The sequence below is a fragment of the Phacochoerus africanus genome, chromosome 13, assembly GCF_016906955.1.
Source record: "Phacochoerus africanus isolate WHEZ1 chromosome 13, ROS_Pafr_v1, whole genome shotgun sequence".
Classification (NCBI taxonomy): domain Eukaryota; kingdom Metazoa; phylum Chordata; class Mammalia; order Artiodactyla; family Suidae; genus Phacochoerus; species Phacochoerus africanus.
The window spans coordinates 16,693,484-16,710,633 of record NC_062556.1 but is presented as its reverse complement, the minus strand read 5'-3'; the positions used below and the strand labels follow the sequence as shown (position 1 = coordinate 16,710,633).

The window sequence follows — 17,150 nt, the reverse complement described above, 5'->3', positions numbered from 1 at the left end:
TACAGAATTACACCTGAGGACTTTGCCTGCATCAAAGATGGGAGGAACTTGAGAGGAGTCTTGAGTAGGAGAGGAGGGAGAGGGTCAGAGAGAGGAGTCTGTGGGTGAGGCCCTGGGACTGAGGAGGGGAGACCCTGAGCTTTTTTTCTGGGTGAATCTGGTGAAGCTCATCTCTCACCACGTGGTGAATTTCATCTGGTGAATCTCAAGCCTTGAACTTGATTTAAGTGGATCCGAAGCTGGTGGTGCGCTGCTACCTGGCAGAAGCAATGACAAACCCTATCTGGATGATGCTCTTAATTAAGGAATTAAATGTAATTCTGGCATTTAAAAAAAAATAAAACATCCAATATCCAGTCAGAAATAAGTAGGCACACAAGGAAGCTAGAAAGAACTGGCAGAAGCAGCAGATAACACAGATTCATAACACTTAGATGTAGGAATTACCGCAGAGTCTTTAAAGTAAGTATGCTTACTGTGTTTGAATACATAAAAAACAAACTCGAGGATCGCTGAAGGAATAATAAATATATATATTATGCATACACACATACACATAGTGATAAAGCAGACCAAAACAGAATTTTCTAAAAATTAAAACAATACAATTTAAAACTAAATGGATGGGCTCAACAGCAGAGTAGACACCACTGAAGAGAATTAGTGAACTGGAGGAGACATGATTAAAAAGCATAGCATAGCGGTACCAGCTACAAAGACCAGGGGGGCGGAGGTGGAGGTGAGGAGATGAGAGCAGGTGTCACCTCTTTGCTCATGGTCCCTTAGCGCTGCATATTTTGATGTTACATAGAGGCAGTAAACGGAAAACACACAAAAACAGTGTGTACCACGCATATTTGAACTTCGCAGCATGTCTTTTTGCCATCGGTGGGAAATTGTTACATCGGCTGCAATGCAGATACATTGAAACCCTAGGAAACCAAGTACACCTGGGGTTGATGTATGGACAGGCATATAGACCCCTTCAGAGTGGGAGCTGCCTTCCATTGTGAATTCATTTACTGGTGCAGCAGGAACCAAAACATGCGTGCAGTATGTAGTTGATCCTATAAAGAAAATAATGGAACTTAGGTCTACAAATATTTCATTGGCAAATACGGTTTTTTTGTTGGGACCTACACAAACCACAACCTCCAGACCCAGGAAAAACTACTTTCACTCAAGAAGTCATAATATCTGAGAGGAGTCAGTCTTAGGAGTTACACAGAAGGACTTAGGGGAAGAATGATATCTTCAAATGCTAATAAAGGCTGAGAGGCCGTGGAATGGGTAACGCATAAATCGAATGCTAAGCTGGAAGAGCTGACCGCTTCAGCAAGAGGAAGATAAGGAGTCCCGTGGCAGCTGCAACATTTGCAGAGAAATCATCATGAAAATTGATTTACAACATCTGGTCCCCCAGGTGTCTTTAAGCTGGCAATTTATGTATTTGTTATTTTAAAAATACAACTACGATTTAGGAAGAACTTTTTAAAATAACCTAAAGAAGGGCTATATGACTTCTGACCAGAACAAACAGGTACAAACCTTTTATATAAAAGGGAATCATCCAAAATTAGTGTAATCCAAAATATTTATCTAATTTTGAGGGTTCCAGGATCCATGTGAAAAATTTAACAGTTTTTGAAAAAATATCTTGAAATTGGTGTAGTTAATCTTCTTAAGGTAGGATTTTAAAGCTTTTCCCACACTGGCACTTCATCTGGCTTGGGACCAACCTCAGAACAAAGCAGAGCCACCTCTTATATACACACCATCACTCCACTGTGGTTAACTTCAACAGCTTGCTTGAAGGAACTTCCTTTCAGAGGAGAGATTGTATAGTTTTAAAGGCACATTAGTTTGTATAATATAACCTGCCCTGCTATAAACTACCATTAAAAACCACAGTGTTTTGATTTGGTACTTAGATGATATTTTTGGAGTGAAAATGATCACTAAATATGGTTTTATTGTATCCACAAGGACTGTATTAATTTGCCAAAGTTTTGTAACCTCAGGAAGTTATTACTTTCCCTCAATTTGTATGTAACAAAAGTCTTTATGATTTAGTCTGCTGTACTGTAAGTTGGTTATATTCACTGAAAATATAGTCATTACCTGAAAAAAAAAAGTTTAGTAGAGAAAGTAACAGGTCTATTCCCCACGTCCATGATTTTCTTTTCTGTGGAAATGTTCATTTGTGCCATATATCAGATTCCAGATATAAGTGATATAATATGGTATTTGTTTTCTCTTTCTGATGTACTTCACTCCGTATGAGAGTCTTTAGTTCCACCCATGTTGCTGCAAATGGCATTATTTTGTTCTTTTTTATGGCTGAGTAGTATTCCATTGTGTATATATACCACATCTTCCTAATCCAGTCGTCTGTCGATGGACATTTTGGGTTGTTTCCATGTCTCAGCTATTGTGAATAGTGCTGCAATGAACATGCGGGTGCATGTGTCTTTTTCAAGGAAAGTTTTATCCGGATATATGCCTAAGAGTGGTATTGCTGGGTCATATGGTAGTTTTATATATAGTTTTTAAGGTACCTCCATACTGTCACTTATGATGGCACATGATAATGTGAGAAAAAAGAATGTATACATATATGTGTAACTGGGTCACCATGCTGTACAGTAGAAAAAAAATAATGTACTGGGGAAATTTAAAAAAGAAAGAAAGTAATAGGAAAAATCTACAGTAAGAAAGTCTCACCTGCATTAAATCAGAGGAAAAAAAAAAGAGAAGAGGGAAAGAAGAGTCTCTTTAATAAATTGCCAGGGAGAGCTGGATAGCCATCTGGGGAAAAAACAAACAAAATTCATGACCTGACTACCCATATTAAAAAAATCATCTGTAGATCTACATGCGAAAGGCAAACTATAAAACTCTGGTGGATTATATTGGAGAATTTCTTCATGAGCTTGGGCATATGAAAGAAAGAAAATTATAAATGGAACTACACTGAAATTAAGAACTTTATCAAAAGACACCACGGAAAGAACAAGAAGGCAAGTGACAGAGTGGGAGAAGAAATAGTCAATAAAAATAAATGACTTGGGCTTGCATGCCCTCCGCTGTGCACTGGCTCTTCTCATGTCTGACCAGCATACACCCTGTCCAGGGGCTCTTTTCCTTCCCCACAGCGTGAAATGCATCTCTGTGCTGAGGGTATCTCCACGCAGCCCTCTTGCTGTCTCGCTTCCCCTTTCTCCCTACACCCCCTAAAACACACTTCACGCCTCCCTACCTTGGGGACTTGAGAGACGCTGTCTTGGGTTTCTAAGACACTTAACATCTTTTCCTACTCTTTCCTTTGTCATGTTAAAAGTCACTTCTACAGAAAGCCTGTCCCTGTCCACCCTGCCTAACAGAAGCACCCAGCCAATCATTTTCAGTCACATACAGTTATTGTCTTTGTAGCACTTGTTACAAGCTAGCAATAGTTTGCTTCTTTATTTGTTACCTTATTTGCTGTTTGTCTCCTCCACAAAACCCCAGCACTGAGCTTGCAGGACCATCATAGTTATCTGTTCTCCTAAGTACCTAACCCAGTGCTGAACACAGAGAAGTGCCTGAGAAATATTTGTTGAGTGAATGGGTGGGTGAATATGGTTCTACTGGTTTCTTAAGCTAATAGACCCCCTTACACTGTTCTTTGGTGACAGGGTCTAGAACACATGGAGTCTAGAACACCTTGAGAAAGTGAATCTTAAAGTTCTTGGATGTCTCTCTCAAAAGCTGCATGGGAATTATTTTCAGTCTGCTTCTCTGAAGAGTGCCCCAAGAGACAACTCTGATCAGTTATCATTTCCAAAGATGGCCACAAAACACCTCCCATTCCCCATGCTCTTCTTAAAAGTGATATTGACACCCCTCCTCTGGAGAGATAGGGTCTCTATTCTTCCCCTTCAATCCAGGTGATATTATAAATTTAGCAGAAATGATGCTGTGTCTTACAAGTTCCCTTGAACAAAGAGAAGTAAGAAACGAGGCTCCATCATAAAAGGCAATACAGCTTTCACCTGGTGCCCTTGGCAGCTAGCATGTAGCTATGAGGATGCCCAGGTAGACCCATGGAGATGCCATGGGTAGGTGTTCTGGCTAACAGCCTCAGCTGCTATAACAGATGAGAGCCAGTATCAGCCATCAGACAGTGACCAAGGAAACTTCTAGTTGATTCCCATGCTCCGGTTATCAAGTAAACCCAGCCTCTGAGTCTTCTCTATCATATAACAGAGATAAGCCATCCCCAGATCTGCCCTCCCCAAATTCCTGCCCCACAAAACCCACAAGCATAACACGACGGGTTTTTGAAACCATTACATTTTGGGGTTTTGTTAGCAGCAGCAGTAACCAGAACACTAAGACTCTTTAATGTTAGTTATAAAAAGATTCCTATTTTCTCAAACATTTGGACAGCTGGTGGTATTGACACAATTGGGAATATTTGAAAATAGAGAAATGGACAGTTCTCTTACTTCTGTACAAAAGTAACAAGCTGTGGGGAGCCAGGGCCAGCTCACACTGGCTTACAATGCACGTGTTCCCAAGGTGTACATCTCTTCCCAACCAGCCGTGGTGGAAGTATTTACACCATGGAAATTGGCAAGCACTGTAAAAATCAGGGCTTCTCCCCCGCCACACACACACACACACTCCAGAGAAATGGCTTACTAACATACCAGTGAAATGTGTGGCTTTCCCTCTTGATAGTAATCTCTCTGCCCTATTACAAAAAAAAAAAAAGAAAGAAAGAAAGAAAAAAGTTTGAATTTTTGGCAGTTTGTCCTCCAAGGTTCCTTCAGGGCCTGTCTGTGATGTTCCAGGAGCCATAGGCGGGTTCTCCCTGATCTAATATGCTCCTCTAGCATTTCTACTTGGGCTGTCCCATCCCTGCAGTGACCCTGCCACCAAGTTACAGGCAGAGGTGGAGCAAGCCCAGATGTTCCAGGAGGGGCTGAGGGTCCCCACGATCCCCCAAGAAAGAGAGGTTTTCCTTTTTCTACTCGATGTGCGTCCATAGAAAGCTCTCCTGCTGGCCACCGCTGGGCCATTAAAACCATGTGCAGCAGGCCCAGCACTGCTGCCTTTTCAGATAGAAAGTCAAGGCAGGCACCCTCCGTTCTCTTGTCTGCAGTGGCTGAAAACCTCGAATGTGACCTCGACGTGCCCAAAAGGATGAAGTGGGCCTACGGATTGAGCCTTTAATAAAGGCTTGTGGAATTCCATTATTAAGTCAATTCTCCCAACGCAGAAGTGGTACTTTCTGGTGCTATTTTAATACATTATGTCTCTAGTGTATTTGCATAGCTATTAAATATCTCCGTTATTAGGATAGGAAATTGGGCAGCAAGGGATGAGTATCCAGCCCTGTGTCTGACAGAGTGGGATATGCTGGAAGTGAAACCAAAGTTAGTTTCGCCAAACTAGAATTTGAGGAAGAAAGACTTTAAACTCATGTCATACCCCCTCAGACAATCAGCAATTCAGCTTCTAACTACTTATCCTATAGCTAGACCTATACAGGGACAAAAGAACAGATGGCTTTATAAGGATGTTCACCCAGGTATTGTTAGGGTAAAGCAATAAGTTACTAGCTTAAAATGTGGCCACTCATGAAATGAAATATCAAAAGAAAGCCTTTTTAAAAAAGGAGTCAGGCCCGTGTGTTTTCTTAGAGGGATATCTCCAAAATACCTTAAGTGAGAAAAATCATAGCAATGCAACCTGTAATGTTGCAAATTGGTCAAAAAGAATATATTCGTGTATGTGAGTATATGCACGGAAAAATCTCTGAAAGGAAGCAGGAAAAACTGTTGGGAGGGAGTTAGGGTGAAAAGATAAGAAATTTGGAGTGAAAAAGAGCCTCACTTTTCATTGTAAATGGTTTTGCTCTGCTTGAAATTTGTTACCATATGCATATATTTTTTTTCTGATGACACCATTTGTTCAATTACATCATTTTTAAAAATTGAGGTAACATCTGTTTATAACATTATAAGTGTCATGTGTGTGAAATCATAGCCCTAACTCAATAACTTAATACAACTTAATAAAATAATTTGTGTTAAGACGATTGAAATCCTTTTAGGCAATTTTATTTCTCTTCAGTTTCATTGTTCTTGAGCTCTTTCAGTCATCTTTTGCTAGTCAACTATGCCCATGTAAATTCACCCTGATGCCAAGCAGCTCCAAGAAGTGTTTTTTTTTTTTTTTGTCACTGTATATTGAGCACTAGAGCAGTAACTGGTGCACAGTGGGGGCAAATATAAAATTAAAATGTATATAGTATGTAAGAGGGTGGCTGGTGCTGTGAAAAAAATTCAGCAGAGTTGCAGAGGGGTGAGGGGTAATTTTTTAAAAAAGTGGTTAGGGTAAGTTTGATTGATAAGTTGATATTTGAGTAAAGACTTAAAAGATTTAGTAAAGCGAGGGATGAGGCTATTGGGAATACGAGATTTCCAGGCAGAAGAGTAGCAAGTGCAAAGGCCCTGAGACAGGGTGTGTTGATCAAATAATATGCTCAGTTCATCTACACTACACACTTCAAATACACATAGATCGTTCCTGAGCTTAACACAGGAATATGAACACAATAGATTTGATCAATATCACCATTTCTTAAATTCCCAGGGTTAAAGACACTAACCAAGTAAACGATTATATTGTTACTTCAAGCCAGTGGAGATGACGGCCCTAAGGGACATGGAGCGGAGGTTAATACCCAAGAGAATTGAGACGACCCTTCCAAGAAAGCCTGAGTGATTCCTCTGACAAACTTGCTTTTCACAAGGTACAGATACACAGGGCAACCCTGAGCCTTGAGACCCAAGCGCCCTTTTATAAGCCTTATCCCAGTGAGGACACCCAGCCCACACCTGTCTCATGGATTCATCTCTCAGCTCATACACTTGGCCTCAAGTTCACATTGCCTAATTCTAAAGTCTGATTAGGGTCTGCAATCCCGGGTCTGGAATCCATAAACTTCCCTGTCACCTGCTTCTCAGCATGTCTGACCTTAAGCCATAGCATCTCTGTCACTGTACTGACACCTCATTTCACTTTTCTGCAGGGCTTTCTGATTCTTAGTTCCTTCTTCATGGATCTCATCTGACTCGACTTCCACATAACATCTGACATTCTTGATGACTAAGCCCTTTCCCCAAACTCTCACCTCCGGCTTCCATAACATAGTTTCCCACTCAACTCAGATCTTTCGTCGTTTCCTCCTTCCCGTGTCTCTCCCTTAACAGTGATGTTCGCAGCGTCTGCGTTGACTCTTCTCTCTCTCCTGGTGCTGGTTCTCACTTAAATGCTCATCACACTCTCGCTACATTAATCCAGAGGGAGAAGGGAGGCTCATTCCACATCCATCCCCTCTCCCATCATCCTTGTAATTTATAAGTAATAATGTCACCTGCTGTGGATAATGTTAATCACATACAGAAGAAAACGAGGAGACTGTGAAGAAATACAAAACTGATGCTATTTGTGTCTGTCCAAGCCCAGACCACGTGGCTTAGGAGTAACTTCTCCTCCAAGAGGCACGCTTGGAGTGGGGTTTTTAGCTAAGGAAGCTGAAATCTGAACAATCATATTTTGCTCTTCCCAAAGAAAGACTTGAAGAGAAAGATGTGGTCAGAAGGTGGCCTCGAGAAAAACTAACAAATCCGGGCAGCCCTGTGTCCACCGCGCAGACAGGAGGGGAGGGAACCCGTGTTCTGACCGAAGAGCTCGCCTCCAGGCTTCATGCTCTCTTCTCCCCGCCCCCACTCCAGCCCCGCTCCACGGTTCGCCTGAAAAAAGTGGCTTATTTTTCTTAGCCAGGAGGCTTAAGAAAAGAATCCCATTTGGGGTAGGTGGGTAAAAAAGAAAAATAGAAAAGCCACGGATGTCCCAGCCCCCATCCCAGCGCCTCTCCTACCCTGGTCTGCAGGTGGACCCTCCCCGGGAGCAGGCACAGGCTCCACAAGCTGACTGTGACTTAGCACAGATGCGATGTTATCAATTCTTCTGGGGCCATCAACTTGGGAGTCTCGCTTCCAGGGAGAGCAAAAGGAAGAGGTTGGGACCTTGAGACCGTGAACTTGGGAATCAAACCAACTGGGTTCAAATCTCAGCTCAGCCGCTTACTGGTTTGTGCCTTCGTAGAGTTTCCTGCCTCCCTGTACCTCAATTTTCTCACCTGCACAATGGGGGTAAACAGAGCACCTAACTCACAGGGTTTTAAGCACTCCGTGGGTAAACACACTCAATGAGCCAGGACAGTGCCTGGCTGAGAGTTAAATTCTCAATATCATCATAATGGGCAGGAAGAAGCAGGAGGAATACAGGGACTTCATTGCGCCTCACCCATACCATGGTCCCAGTTCCGAGGAACTTCATTGCGCCTCCCCCAATTTCCACTTACGAGAACCAAGCTTGCTTCGCATGAATTCTTTTCCCCCAAGGCAATTGCATCAGAAGCATGGGGCTTATCTCTCTCTGGTTATTTTTTCTAAGACCCAAGCAGAAGGAGGAATCAAATGACTATTTACTAAATGGTTTGTCTTCCTCAGGGCAAAAAGTTTAATGAGAACATTCTTCCGGCTGGTTCCTATGGAGAGTGCAAAGTTACTTTTTGAATTATGACATATTTTGAGCTAAATATTTCTATCTAAATCCTGAACACTTCCATAGCCTTGTGTTTTCCTTAAGTTATTTGTTTGCCTTTTTAAAAAAAAATAAAGGAGCAAAAACCATTAGTACAAAATAACTCTCACATATAAATCAAAACAGCTCTGTTGTTTTTAATCCCAACCACAAGTTTAGCGATGCACAAACAAGGCACAGTCTCGACAGTACCTGGAAACATGTTCATGAGTATCCTGGACTAACAATCAATAGGAATCATTCATTCACTTCCCTACCTTGGATTTTATGCTCACCAAGCAGCCTGCTAGTTATAATCCGTCTTACAGGTAGAGAATGTATTGAGAGGGGAACTTAAGTCTTGGGGGAGAATTGAGTATTTGTATTTCTCACTCTAAATTCATGAATTGACATGGTGGTTTGCACATCAATCTCTTGTGAGTTACATGTATATAAAACAGCCATTAAAACACTAGTTTAGTTCCGGGAGCCCAAGCAAATGAGGGTTCCCCACCCTCTATAGCCTCTAGGATGCTATGGTCACACCCAATGTGGTTGCCATTCTGTGACCCCTGACTGCACCTGCTAGTTTAGCTTTATAACATATCCCCTTCGTTCTTAGTTATAGCAGCAATTACCATAGTTACATCTGCTACTGTGACGTTTATCTGCATCTGCCCAGCAGACCCTAACTGAATGCCCCATAGGCACTTCAGGTTCAGTGTTTCTAAGACGTAGTTCAGAGTCTCTCGCCCTGCCAGCCCATTCTTCCTGCGGCTCCCACAGGCACAGGGGATGCTGGAAGAGCTTTAAGCAGAGTAGAAACATGATCCAGTTTGCATTTCTCTAAGAGTTCTCTATCCAATGTAGAGAATAGATTGTTAGAGAGCAGAAGTGGCTGCGGAGGGCCAGCCAAGAGGTTACGACAGTCACCTAGATCAGCCGTGATGCTGACCCAGACCAAAGGATGCCACTGGAGAGGGAGAGAAGGAACAATTACGCGATATATATGAGGTCTATTTGTGATGACTGGTTGTGAAAGGCGGGACAGATGAAGATATCAAAGGTGACCCTGGTGTCTGGTGGATGATGGGATCATTCACGATGAAAAGGCAGCAGGTTTGGGGAGGAAGGTCATAATTTTTCTCTTGGACGTGATGGATTTGACACACCTCTGAGACATCCAAGAGAAAATTCTGTGTAGGGAATTGGCCTCAGCGTTGGAGCTTAGCCAGGAGAAATGGGTCTGAGACACAAATTTAGACCTTGTCAGCCTGTCGATGGTATTTGTGTTCGTGGGCATGCATAGAGTCATCCAGGAAATGATTAGAGAATGAGAAGAGAAAGAAAGCGATGGAAGAAATAGCAACAACAACAACAACAAAAAGACAAAAGACAAAAAAAAAAAAAAAAAGGAGTTCCCGTCGTGGCGCAGTGGTTAACGAATCCGACTAGGAACCATGAGGTTGCGGGTTCGGTCCCTGCCCTTGCTCAGTGGGTTGACGATCCGGCGTTGCCGTAAGCTGTGGTGTAGGTTGCAGACGCGGCTCGGATCCCGAGTTGCTGTGGCTCTGGCGTAGGCCGGTGGCTACAGCTCTGATTCAACCCCTAGCCTGGGAACCTCCATATGCCGCGGGAGCGGCCCAAGAAATAGCAACAACAACAACAACAACCAAAAAAAGACAAAAGACAAAAAAAAAAAAAGCGATGGAGTGAGAAGGACTAGAACAGAGGGAGTCCGAAGCAAGAAGCCAGACTGTCCTGTAGGATCTGGCAAAGGAATCTGAGAAGCAGGGTCCAGAGCCGTGGGAGAAGGACCAGAGGGGCTGATGTCGAAGGAAGGGGAGGCTCTAGGGAGGGGGCGTGGCCACTGTGTGTCCTGTGGCTGAGAGGTCAAGTTGAAGTGCCTCTAATCTTTCTCTCGGGAAAAATTCCGTAAGAGAATTGGAAAATGTTTATTACAAAAACCAAAAAACCAAACCAACCAACCAACCAACCAAACAAACAAAAAAACAACTCTCTGGATAGCCATAGGTTATGGCTTGAAATGCAATGTATATCCAAATTACATATAATAAGGAAACTTTTCAAAAATGATTTATGCAGCATCAAAGTAGAGAATTGGAAAAAAAAAAAAACCCCACATAATTGTTCATCCAAAAAGTTCATCATTGCAAAGTCAGACATCTGCATGTTTCCAAATATTTCACTGTTTGGCATCATGTAAACCAAATGGGCAGATGTTTGGCTGTTTTTTTTTTCTTCCCCAAGAATCATCTGGATATTTAGCATTATGTGCAATGCAACCTAAAACTTGGCACACAGCTCACTGACCCACATTGCCACCTTTCTAACATAAAGCGGGTGGTTGCACCATGATCTTTTGGGTTTCTGCACCAATGGTTTCTTAAATCACTTAGAACACCATTTGTCAGTGTTCCCAGACTCACAGATAAAATATCACATGCATTCCCTCCCACCATGAAGCCAAATCCAGATACATTTTGAGTCAGTAGCATAAGCCCTCCGAGATCCTCACATGGGGCTTTGCTTGTTTCCTAGGTGACCAAGCTGTGCAGCTAGTTACTATTCCAAAGCACACGGCCAGATTCCCATCACTATGATATATTCCATTTTCTATTCAATTTCATCCCCGGGAGGAAACTCAGGGGTTATACGGAATTGCGCGTTTAGACTTGCCCTTCTGTCAAACGTTAATAGGATCACGGAATCATGATGCAGAGGGAGACGGAAGTCATGGACTCATTTCACTCCCCATCAGCAGGAGAGCATTTAATGTAATCCTGAAGAACTAAGGAATCCTTGTGTTGAAAAGACAGCTCCTTTCCCCTCCAGAAGAGGAGATTCTACCACCTCCAGTAAACAATTGGCAGGGCTTGGCAACCTCTTCCCTGTGAGAATCCTGGGTGACGTGGCATCAACTCCCATCACAGGAGGAGATGCCTAGCCAAAAACACACTGGGAAGAAAATGACCAGATTCACTTACACATGATTCAGATAGAATAGTTTGAATTCTGGAAAATATTACAGAAAAGTGAAAGCATCAAAACCCAGCCAGTTCACAATCTAATATTTTCCACTTTAGATTACTCAAGCCAGGAAGTGTCCAGAGATCACTTAAGTCAGTTCTTGAGGAGTTGTGGGATTTAACTTCTGTCACTCAGTATATTCTTTTTTTCATGCTTCTTCCAGTAAATAAATCTCCCAGTGGGATAAAACTTAATTATTTGAACTGTGTCTGCTCTGGTACATATTCAGCTGTGCCCATGATGAATGCTTTAATAAAACTAAGTCTTTTTTTTTTAAATGAGAGTGGATAACTTTGAACATTTTTCTAGTTTCCTCCAAGGGATTAGAAAAGACATCAGAGGCCACCATCAGGCTGGTGGCCTAGCAGTTAAAGGACCTGGCATGGTCACTGCTGTGGCATGAGTTCAATCCCTGGCCCAGGAACTTTTTTGTGAGCGGGCACAGCCAAAGAATAAGAAAAGGCATCAGAACATCCACAGCCCAACCATGTGCTCAATCACCCTTTCAGCAGCACTGGCAGAACACCTACGGTATACTAGGCTCACTGTTAAGTGCTAGGCATAGAGGCATCTGTGTGACATAGATGCCTCTGTAATAACATCGTATGTCAATCACTATGATTGATTGAAAGTATGGTGGAGAGTGGAATCGTCTGATCTTGGTGACACATATTATTCAGAGGTGGAAAGAGGGAAAGATCAAAGCAGCATACAAACAAATACAAACTAGCCACTTTGTTAAGAAAGCATAAATAGGGAGCTCCATCTAGTGAGGAAGGAAGCAATGATTGAGAGGCCATCTGATGACCAAGTGAAGCAGGTGAAAAGAATCCCAGCTAGAGAAACTGGCATGACAAGGACTTTGTGCCTGGAGAGGAAGTGCCTTGGTCATTTAAGGAACTAAAATGGGCCAGTGTGGTTGAGCACAGAGAATGCAGAGAGAATTGGGGTGGGGACCTGTGACCGCACATGGACCTGTGACCATCCTCAGAGCAACAGGAAGCTCTTGCAATCCTTCAGGCTGTACAGAGCCTGCCACAGCTAGATCTGTTTTTCAGGATGAGCGCACTGGTTACAGTACACTGGCTGGATGAGGGACAAGAACGGTTGCGGGGAGCCGTTTGAAAGATTAGCATAATAAGCGAGCCTAAGAGAAGGGAGGAATGGACCAAGATGACGGCAGTGCAGATGAAGACAGGAGAAAAATCTCAGGGCACACGCAGCAAGCAGAAATGGCAGAACTTGGTGATGGATTGATAAATGGTTCAGGGGAAAGGGAGTTTTCAAGGATGAAACCTCTGGCTTGCATCCTAGGATTTAGTGATGATCCCACTTACTGAGATGCGAGACAGAGACGAGAATCACGGCAGGGTGAGGGGCTGCAGGGGATGGAAGTGGCCATCGTGAGTTCAGTTTTGTCTGACTTTAATCGGAAGTCTTTTAAACATCTAAGAACGTATGTCAAGGAGATGGTAAGATGAACGAGTCCATTGTACAGAAGAGGCAGCGCAGCCGGGGGTTACAATGGGAATCCTATGTGCATCGGTTGAAATCGTGCGCTGAGGGAGAGAGTACAAAGAGGAGAAGAGAGCCTAGGAACAGATTTCGAGGACACAGTCCATGAAGACGGCGGAGGAGGCTGCGTGGGAGACAAAGTAGATGGGACCGGAGGATGGGACAAAAACCAAGGAGTGTTATACTCTGGGATCCAAGGGAAGTGACTGTCTCCAGAAGAAGGGTGGCGCCAGCGTCTCAGGAACCTGTAACCCATCTGGAAGGGAGGGAAGCAGAGAGGGCAAATATTGTCGGTGCTTTGGGGAAATGTGCAGAGTGAAGGAGTGGGAGGTGATGACAGAGGATACGGGGTTCAAAAGCTTCCCCCCCCTTGTATAACATGAGAGAGATGACTATTTAAATGTTAGTGGGGGAGACCTTGGGAGAGGCTGAAGACACAGCAGAGAGAAGGGCCAAGCAGTAGTTTCTGGAAGGGATAAGAGCTGTAGGTGGAGGGATTTTATTTTGAGGACAGTCATTGTGGGTGTTGACAACCCACACAAGTGCCACAGCAAGCAGCGCTCTTGCCAGCATCAAAGTCCCAAAGACGCAGTCAGTACCTCTTCTCATTGCCACCCTAAGGCGTCTGCTCTAGTCAGGGTGCTGCCTACTGGTCGACCCAGCGGAGTGGGGATCTGAGCCTGAGGCTCTGCTCAGCCACCTTGCAGCCTGCCCAGTGGGGCAGCCTTCTCGTTCAGGGACCCCCAGTACTTGGAAACCTATAGCATGAAAAGGGGCTCTGGACGCCCAGACAGCTCTGGCAAAGAAGCTAGCAAACGAGGTGACCAATTGTGTTACATAAAAGGTCCAGGAATTTACGGGGGTGAAGAGGACCCTCTCCTGACTTTGGGTTGGAAAGAGGTTATCACATTGTTTTCAAACTGTCGGGTTACGTTTTCGCTGCTAAGGGCAAGAATCATGCCTTTTTATTTGGGTCCCCAGTGCCTATCGCTGTTCCGGATACAGAGCAATTAACTGACGGACCAGGAGGATAGGATCCCTCACGGCAGTGGGAAGAAGGGGCGCGGAGAGAGAAATGAGACCGGAAAGGGAGCCTGGGTGGAGGATCAGCCCGGGATTGAGGTGTTTGCCCAGATTCTGTGAGTAGATGGTAGCCATGGATGTTCTTAAAGCTGCGAATCTATCCAGAGACTTTTCCGGGCGGCTCAACTCTGAAATGCGTAAATAGAAGTCCGAATGAGGTGACGGAACAGGTAGGGAGATGGAAACAGGAGCAGGAAGGACTGGAACATAAACTTGTGTCTTGGAGTTTTAGGCTGCGGCTGGAGCAGCTGTAAAATAAAGGCCGTACTGGGGTGGAAAGGCTGATTGTGAGCCAAAGGCCAACGTCCTCCTTGGCCCTGCAGAAGAACGAGGAGGTCTGTAATATCAACCCACCAGAAGCAAGGGCACAGGGCTGGGGTGGGAAGGAGGTGGAAGGGAAGGCAGAATAGCTTGAACCTCAAAGAAGAGAGGTCGCTGCCCTTCCTCTTTCTCTCTGTTTGGTGAATTCTATTCAGTCCTTAAGTCTTGTTCTATTCTGTGAAACTTTTTCCCATCCCTTCCTTCTCGTTCCCCTGCTCCCCTCCCACCAGGCTCAGGATGTACTCTTTCCTCCCTTCCACTGGCTCTGACCGCATCCTACACATTTTCCCAAACCAAACTGTCAGGTGTCTGTCATAATAACATGAATTACATTGTATCGAGGTTTTTAGTTTAATTGCCTGGACTCCCCAGTCATGATGTCAGGGCTCCAGGGCAGGGTCTTTATCTTCTTTGTGTCAAATCCAGCAGGATCCCCAAGTATCCCCAAGTATCTTTTGAGGAGAGAGTGCATGGGTGGCTTTGGTGTGGAGAGGGGCAGGTGCATTTGGACAGTCAGATACAGAACCCGAGAGAGCTCACAAAGTGAGAGAGAGATCCGCAGACTGAAGGCAGAGCAAATGCTAATTAATATGCAACACTTCCCACGTGCCCAGCACTTAGCTCGGCACTCTATGTAATAACTTCATCTTCGCAAGAGTGCCTGTGATGCAAGCAAGGAAACTGACTCTCAGAGAGGTTGCAAAACTTGCCCCAGATCACAAACCTGGTAAGAGAGCAGGAGAGTTTGAACTCAGGCAGTCTGGCCAGCATCAAAACTCAGACCCACTCACTACACAGACTATCCTGCCTCCAACATGAGGCATCTTCAAAGGAGTGTTATGAGCTAAATATCATGCCTCCAAATTCACACATGGGAATGCTAATCCCCGCTACCACAGAATGTGATCGTATTTAGAGATGAAGTCTTCAGGAAAATAAATTAAACTGAGGCCATTAGGGGAGTCAGTCTGACTGGTGTCTTTACGAAAAGAGGACATTTGGACAAAGACATCAGGGATGTTCACGCAGGAATGACCGCGTGAGGACACAATGAGAAGGCTGCCACCTGCAAGCCAAGAACAGAGATCTCAGGAGGAACTGAATTTGCCAACACCTTGACCTTGGACTTGGAGCCTCCAGAACTGTGAGAAGGTAAACTCCTGCTGTTGAAACCATCCGGGCGTGTGGCATTTTGCTCCAGCAGCCCTAAGAGATGAACCCAGGCACCTGGAGCAGTGGAAGACTGGGGCCCTGAGGGAAAGTGCAAGCGTAAGAAGAGGGCGGAGAGCCAGCCTTTGTGAGTCTACAACATTCACATGACAAATAGGTGACTGACCACAGTTCCCAGAGGGCAAGTCCATCCTCTCAGGGGCTGGGAGGGCAGTGTCCTGAGTCTAGCATTTCCCTGTATTTGTAAATTGCCACAGCACTTTTCCAGGGGTCTGCTGGGTTCCCATCTATTTTTTTTTCTGCCCACCACCTGGCAGTGGGAGGGGTAGCCATGGGCACGCAGTGGGGCTTCTGGCCTTGGACTTCAGATCTGACCCATAAACTGCAGGCTGAGGCTGCAAGGCAGGACCACTCTCTCTGCTCTCCCCTATCCAAGCGGAGTCATTTATATTTTAATAAGATTATTTTCCAACTCAACAGTTTATCTTTAGTTTCATTTATCCCTTTGCCATCTGGTCCCCTTATGCTTGCCTGTAAGGCTAGTGGCTTTCTTTGTCTAAGTAGATTTGTCAATAGTTTATAATTTTTCTCGTCATGATCATAATATTTATTTTTCACATCAGACAAACTCTTCTGGAGACTTGGAAGAAAGAGATTTTTTTTTTTCATGTCTCTCTTTAACCTGAAATGTTTAAGTCTGGGAAATGTATTTTTTTTTTTTTTTTAAATACGGAATGAAATAAAAACAAAAGAACAACACTTCCCAAACCAACATATCTTCCAGTTTGATTTGCTCCTGGATACCTTAAACTAGTATTTCGTTTAAAGAGCAATATTAGATGAGGCTGGCCTGACAGCAAATGGTCCAGAAGGTTTAGACTCACACAATGAAGGGGCCCAGCCTACCTCTATCTTGAAACTCAAGCCCAAGCAAATCCCGTGCCCAGAAGATTTTTCTGTGTTTCCAATCGCTAGCCCTTAGATGCCTTATCTTAAAGCTACGTAAGTAGAAGGTAATGTCTATTGTTTAGAACTTTGGGCCTTCGTGATTACGAGTGTACCTCTTTCACTTGCAAAGCTGACACTATTTACTATCAGATTATTTTGAATTTTGTCCTCCTCTAAAGGGCCTTGATATTCCAGTTTTACTCTAATGGCCAAGGGTGCCTGTCAGGGGCATGTGGGGCTTCCTCTAAGGATGCCGGGCTTGGTGGGAAGGCCAGCCCTGCCCACGGGGTCTGGAACAAGATAAAGTGCCCTCTCCCGACCTCAAAAGCTCCATGAGGCCAGCCACTGTCTCTGACTTGTTCCCCCAGTGTGTCCCTGGCCCCAGCCACTGCCTGGCACACTGCGAATGCTCAACGCAT

At 44.2% G+C, this 17,150-nt stretch overlaps 1 pseudogene; it reads left to right on the top strand.

Moving 5' to 3' along the window:
* The first annotated feature begins 871 nt into the window (after positions 1-871).
* On the top strand, positions 872-5,194 carry LOC125113234 (PRELI domain containing protein 3B-like; annotated as a pseudogene).
* The last annotated feature ends 11,956 nt before the right edge of the window (positions 5,195-17,150 follow it).